Genomic DNA, 5879 nt, shown 5'->3' on the forward strand with positions numbered 1-5879 from the left:
AACTGCTACTGAGAAGTTAACTACTCTTGGGACTTCCTTAATGGTCCTGTGACTAAGACTCCAAGCTCCCAATGCAGGGGCCTGGGTGCCATCATTGGTCAGGGAACTAGATCCCACATGCCTCAGCTGAGAGTTTGCATACCGAAACTAAAGATCTCTCATGACGCAACTAAGACCTGGAGCAGCCAAATAAATAAATAAATGAATTTTTTTTTAAAAATGAAAGAAAAATTACTGTTCTTAGAGCTCACAGACTAAAACATGACCCCAGAGTTATTAAATAAAGTAGTTCCCACCTCCATATGGAAGGCTCAACTCACTCCACCACAAACGCCCCCATAATGCCCCTGCTAGGAAGTCCAGACTCAGCAATGCGCCAGGCCTAGAGGGAAAAACACTGTCCTCAATGCCCTCGCTTCCTGATTTAGGTGGACTGTCTTCGCAGGATGAGCAGTGCTAAGGAGATCCGCCCCCTTCCCTGGGAACCTCACTTGTAAGCATTAGTTAGGCTCACCTAGCTCGGCAGGCCCCACCCTCCCACACCATGTTTACTAAAATTAGGCTGTCCAGTTTTATGCAACACTGTGTGGCCACCAAGAGTCCAGCCTGGAAGCACTACCACAAGGCAAATGCAATTCCTTCATAGCCTTTTTTTCTCCATCATGTGGTGCAGAGTACTATGGTCCTTGAGAAACCCCTACTACAGCCGGGTTTTCATTCCTGATCTCCCGTAAATAAATGCTTGGGTGAGAATCCATTGACGCATCTCCCATGAACAACCAGCAATTTTCAGACACAAGAAATTCTAAATCTAGATTGAGAAAAAAAAATTATAACCCTGTAGGAGCATAATTGAGCTTAAGATACACCCAATTTACATGACTAAATAGACTGTTCAAAGCATTTGCATTTGGGTTACTTCATCCCATTTTGGCCTTCTATAAGAAAAACAGTGAGTACTTACTCGCCTTCATATCTACAGGATTAAAAGGCCCATTTAAGTTATGTTTACAAAAACTGGTTTAGCAGTTTGGCCCCAAAGGTAAATTCCAGTCTCTACCCGAGAGGTTGAAATGGCTTATAATTTCAAGACTGAAAGGTTTTCTAGCCTCAACTATTTTTACTATTTTAAGGCAGATTTGCAGCTTCTTCAAATATGCCCTACCTTTCCAGCTTTGTCACCCCAAATCCTCTCCCATCTTGTGCTTCTGCCAAAAAAGAATACTTTGCTGATTTGTGATTCCATCCCTCACCTTTTTACTTCCAAACTCTTGCTTCTGTGGGCCTCGTGTCTTTAGTACCCTCCCCACAGTGCTTCCATGGTGACTCTGAAGGTAAAGAATCTGCCTGCAATGCAGGAGACCCCGGTTTCATCCCTGAGTGAAGAAGATCCCCTGGAGAAGGGAATGGCTGTGCTAAGTGAAGAAGATCCCCTGGAGAAGGGAATGGCTGTGCTAAGTCACTTCAGGCATGTCTGACTCTTCGTGATCCCATGGACTGTAGCCCACCAAGCTCCTCTGTCCATGGGGAGTATTCTTGCCTGGAAAATCCCATGGACAGAGGAGCCTGGGAGGCTACAGTTCATGGGGTTGCAAAGAGTCAGACATGACTGAGCGACTAACACTTTCATGACTCCAATCTCTCAAAATTTTACTCAGCCTTCAAAGACCTACTCAAATGTCATTTCTCAATCTTCCCAACAGGAAATGACATATCTTTTAAAATCCCACAGCAGGGACTTCCCTGGCATTCCAGTGGTTAAGACTTTAAGTTTCCACTGCAGGGGGCAAGTGTTTGATCCCTGGTCAGGGAACTAAGATCCTGCATGCCACTCAGGGCAACCAAAATAAAATAAATTAGATTGTGGTGATGGTTGCACAACATTATTAAAAAATAAAGGAACTAATGTTTAATACTTAAAAAAAAATCCCACAGCACAATCTTTCCATCTTCTTCTTTCTTACAGCAGTTAGGTTCTACCTTATGCTATAGTTACTAGGTTCATGTCTTATCTGCTCCACTTGATTTTTTTTTTGAGGCTGATGACAAATCCCTGCTCACATTTGTATATCCCCTGTTACCTCTCATGGTACCTTGTAAACAGTAGGCACTCAATACATTTTAGAGCTGAATTGAACTAAAACCCAGTGAATACAATATTTCACAGAAAGCTGATAGCTCTGACCTAAATTACATCACGTGGCAAATCTGAAAATATTAGTTTAAGAAAGATGAAGTCTGTTGTCAATTTGCCAACCACAACTTTGGCTAAATACTAACAAAGACAGGCATTGTAAATAAAGCCCCTTCTAGTCAAAACTAATGGACATTTGATGACAGAGTAGAGCAACTGGATAGTAATGACTCCTGAGTTGGCAAGCTTGAAATTTACGAGAAAAGTATAATTCCTGCTAAATGAGCAATAAATTGCTTCTGCTGTCTCTGCTATTTTGTTGGCTATACTGAAAGGAAAATAAAGTAGAAACATAAGAACATAACAGACTAAACAATGATCTTTAGAGACACATGTCTGGTGATGTTTTGGTCATTCAGTTCAGTTCATTCACTCAGTTGTGTCCAATTCTTTGCAACGCCATGGACAGCAGCACACCAGGCTTCCGTGTCCATCACCAACTCCCGGAGCTTATTCAAACTCATGTCCATCGAGTCAGTGATGTTATCCAACCATCTCATCCTCTCTCATCCCCTTCTCCTCCCACCTTCAATCTTTCCTAGTATCAGGGTCTTTTCCAATGAGTCAGTTCTTCACATCATGTGGCCAAAGTAAGGGAGTTTCAGCTTCAGCATCAGTCTTTCCAATGAATATTCAGGACTGATTTCCTTTAGGATGAACTAGTTGGACCTCCTTGCAGTCCAAGGGACTCTCAAGAGTCTTCTTCAACACCACAGCATCAATCAAAAGCATCAATTCTTCACTGCTCAGCTTTCTTTATAATCCAACTCTCACATCTATACATGACTACTGGAAAAATCATAGCTTTGACTAGATGGACCTTTGTTGGCAAAGTAATGTCTCTGCTTTTTAATATGCTGTCTAGGTTGGTCATAGCTTTTCTTCCAAGGAGCAAGCATCTTTTCATTTCATGGCTGCAGTCATGATCTGCAGCGATTTTTGAACCCAAAAAATAAAATCTCCCACTGTTTCCATTGTTTCCCTATTTGCCATGAAGTGATGGGACCAGATGCCATGATCTGAATTTTCTGAATGTTAAGTTTTAAGCCAGCTTTTTCACTCTCCTCTTTCACTTTCATCAAGAGGCTATTTAGTTCTTCTTCACTTTATACCTTAAGGGTGGTATCATCTGCATATACAAGGTTATTGATATTTCTCCCAGCAATCTTGATTCCAGCTTGTGTTTCGTCCAACCCAGCATTTCACATGATGTACTCTGCATATAAGTTTAATAAGCAGGGTGACAATATACAGCCTCGACATACTCTTTCCCAATTTGGAACCAGTCTGTTGTTCCATGTCTAGTTCTAACTGTTGCTTCTTGAGGTGCATGCAGATTTCTCAGGAGGCACGTCAGATGGTCTGATATTCCCATCTCTTTAAGAATTTCCCACAGTTTATTGAGATCCACACAGTCAAAGGCTTTGGTGTAATCAATAAAGCAGAAGTAGATGTTTTTCTGGATCTCTCTTGCTTTTTCCATGATCCAGCAGATGTTGGCAATTTGATCTCTGGTTCCTCTGCCTTTTCTAAATCCATCTTGAACATCTGGAACTTCACAGTTCATGTACTGTTGAAGCCTGGCTTGGAGAATTTTGAGCATTATTTTGCTAGCGTGTGAGATGAATGAAACTATGCAGTAGTTTGAACATTCTTTGGCATTGCTTTTCTTTGGGATTGGAATGAAAACGACCTTTTCTGGTCCTGTGGCCACTGCTGAGTTTTCCAAATTTGCTGACATATTGAGTGCAGCACTTTCACGGCATCATCTTTAGAACTTGAAATAGCTCAACTGGAATTCCATCACCTCCACTAGCTTTGTTCATAGTGATGCTTCCTAAGGTCCACTTGACTTCGCATTCCAGGATGTCTGGCTCTAGGTGAGTGATCACACCATCGTGGTTATCTGGGTTTTGAAGATCTTTTTTGTATAGTTCTCTCTTGCCATCTCTTCTTATCTTCTGTTTCTGTAAGGTCCATCCCATTTCTGTCCTTTATTGTGCCCATCTTTGCATGAAATGTTCCCTTGATATCTCTAATTTTCTTGAAGAGATCTCTAGTCTTTCCCATTCTATTGTTTTCCTCTATTTCTTTGCATTGATCACTGAGGAAGGCTTTCTTATCTCTCCTTGCTATTCTTTGGAACTCTGTATTCAAATGGGTATATCTTTCTTTTCTCCTTTGCCTTTAGCTTCTCTTCTTTTCTCCGCTATCTGTAAGGCCTCCTCAGACAACCATTTTGCCTTTTCACATTTCTTTTTCTTGGGGATGGTCTTGATCACTGCCTCATATACAATTTCTGGCACCCTACCGGACTTATTTTGAACTACCAGACTGACTCAAAACTGGGAAAGGCGTATGTCAAGGCTGTATATTGTCACCCTGCTGATTTTACTTATATGCAGAGCACATCATGAGCAATGCCAGGCTGGATGAAGCACAAGTGGCAATCAAGTCTAGATTTGTCACAGCTTTTCTTCCAAGGGGCAAGCATCTTTTAATTTCATGGCTGCAGTCACCATCTGCAGAGATTTTTGAGCCCCCCAAAATAAAGTCTCCAACTGTTTCCATTGTTTCCCCATCTGTTTGCCATGAAGTGATGGATGCCATGATCTTCGTTTTCTGAATGTTGAGTTTTAAGCCAGTTTTTTCACTATCTTCTTTCACTTTCATCAAGAGGCTCTTTAGTTCCTCTTTGCTTTCTGTCATTAGGGTGGTATCATCTGCATATCTGAGGTTGTTGATAATTCTCCTGGCAACCTTGATTCCAGCCTGTGCTTCATCCAGCCCGGCATTTTGCGTGATGTGCTCTGCATATAAGTTAAATAAGTAGGGTGACAATATATAGCCTTGACGTACTTCTTTCCCAGTTTCAAACCAGTCTGGTAGTTCAAAATCAATCTGGTAGGGTGCCAGAAATTCCACCTGTTCTGCTCTACTTAAGAACTGCATGCCTGAATGGCCCTCAAATTCCTCTGCAGTTTTAAGAGTTCAAGAAGTTGCATCAGATTGCTGGCAGAGCACTCAGACAGAAATACGGGTCAGGAGGGAGAGGGAAGAGACAAGACAGGATGTGCTGTCAAATATGCTGAAGCGCCAGGTGTGGAGGTGTGGAGGGTCTGGCCCCAGGACCAGGAATTCAATCCATGCCTCTACCCTGTGACTCATCTGAGCTCTTCCCATAACACTGTAGTGGAAAGTTATAGAGATCACAAGGTTCTAGGGAGCCCTGCTAGTGCATCACTTTGGGGACCCCAGGTTTTTATATTAACGCCCAAGAGGGTGGGATTTATAGAGAAAGAAAGCACTATTCATTTGTCTGCCTTCAGCTGCAGGGACAAGAAAGCAAAAATATAAGTTATTCACCTAGAAAACTGAATGGTTTCAGGGTAGAAAACTTCAAACATGAATAAATTCAGTAGTTTGACCCTCCCAGTCAAAAGCTAGCCTCTTTCTTTCTCCCTTGGGTCTGACTTCATTCTCAGGCTGACCCCATGCCCAGGCATACCTCCTATCTCTTTCTAAGAGGAGAAAGAGCTTATTTCTCAGTAATCCCAACAAAGATCTCAGGACTGGCTCTGTTTGGACTGATTTAGTCATATGTCTTGTTGTTCTTTAGTTGTTTAGTCGCTAAGTCAGGTCTGACTCTTTTGTAACGCCATAGACCATAACCTGCCAGGCTCCT

The sequence above is a fragment of the Bos indicus genome, chromosome 14 (genome assembly GCF_029378745.1).
Source record: "Bos indicus isolate NIAB-ARS_2022 breed Sahiwal x Tharparkar chromosome 14, NIAB-ARS_B.indTharparkar_mat_pri_1.0, whole genome shotgun sequence".
Classification (NCBI taxonomy): Eukaryota; Metazoa; Chordata; class Mammalia; order Artiodactyla; family Bovidae; genus Bos; species Bos indicus.